Raw genomic sequence first — 1,256 nt, forward strand, 5'->3', positions numbered from 1 at the left:
CTGCAACCTCTGCCTCCCAGGTTCAAGCGATTCTCCTGCCTCAGCCTTCCGAGTAGCTGGGATTACAGGCATGCACCACTGGGCCCGACTAATTTTGTATTTTTAGTAGAGATGGGGTTTCTCCATGTTAGTCAGCCTGGCCTTGAACTCCTGACCTCAGGTGATCCACCCGCCTCAGCCTCCTAAAGCGCTGGGATTACAGGCATGAGCCACTGCGCCTGGCTGATGTGAGCTAATTCTAAAACTGACTTTCTTGTGGGGCTGGGAGAGCTCTTGAACTCTTGTAACCTTGAGTTTCATTTTAATGACACTGGAGAGAGGAGACAAGAAGGCAGACAGAAACCAAAAACTGAGACTTCCAAAGGGCAGAGTCTACTGAGCCCATCTTCAGTGTAAGAGTATGCTGTGGTCTGAATGTCTGTGCTCCTTGCTGTGATGTTATGATATTTGTTGGTTTTCATCCACATTCCTGGGTCATAATTCCCACAGCCCTTGTTCTGGTATTTCGTCATAATGTTGGGTGTGCTGGGCCTCAGGGGCAAGTCTCTGACCTTCTCCTGCCCACCTTCCACTGGAATGTTTTCCTACCTCTCTGACTGTGGGTCCTAAGACCTTCCCAAGAGACGATCTTGCCCTGTACTGTGGGGGAAGGAATACTGTTGTCATGAAGCTTCCAAAAAAACCCCCAAAAGACCCAGCAGCCCTGGAGTCAAAGCTGGTTCCTGGCCCAGTCCCATCCTGAAGCAGCCTGCCTCCCCTTTCCTTTCATCATGACAGATGCTGCTGTGTCCTTCACCAAGGACTTCCTGGCGGGTGGAGTGGCCCCAGCCATCTCCAAGACAGCGGTAGAGCCCATCGAGCAGGTCAAGCTGCTGCTGCAGGTGCAGCATGCCAGCAAGCAGATCACTGCAGATAAGCAATACAGGGGCATTATAGACTGCGTGATCCGTATTCCCAAGGAGCAGGGAGTCCTATCCTTCTGGCATGGTAACCTGTCCAATATCATCAGATACTTCCCCACCCAGGCTTTCAATTTCACCTTCAAAGATAAATACAAGCAGATATTCCTGGGTGATGTGGATAAGAGGACCCAGTTTTGGGGCTACTTTGCAGGGAATCTGGCATCAGGTGGTGCCGCTGGGGCCACATCCTTGTGTTTTGTGTACCCTCTTAATTTTGCCCGTACCCGCCTAGCAGCCGATGTAGTTTAATAAAGCTGGAGCTGAGGCCGAGCACAGTGGCTCACACCTGTAATC

The 1,256-nt window shown here is 51.2% G+C and overlaps 1 pseudogene across 1 annotated transcript; it reads left to right on the forward strand.

Annotated features, from left to right (window-relative positions):
* The first annotated feature begins 699 nt into the window (after positions 1-699).
* On the forward strand, positions 700-1,254 carry LOC105524964 (annotated as a pseudogene). Its single transcript, XR_001003836.1, has one exon. The product of XR_001003836.1 is annotated as an ADP/ATP translocase 2 pseudogene (transcript).
* The last annotated feature ends 2 nt before the right edge of the window (positions 1,255-1,256 follow it).

Source organism: Colobus angolensis, unplaced genomic scaffold (assembly GCF_000951035.1).
Source record: "Colobus angolensis palliatus isolate OR3802 unplaced genomic scaffold, Cang.pa_1.0 Scaffold51, whole genome shotgun sequence".
Classification (NCBI taxonomy): Eukaryota; Metazoa; Chordata; class Mammalia; order Primates; family Cercopithecidae; genus Colobus; species Colobus angolensis.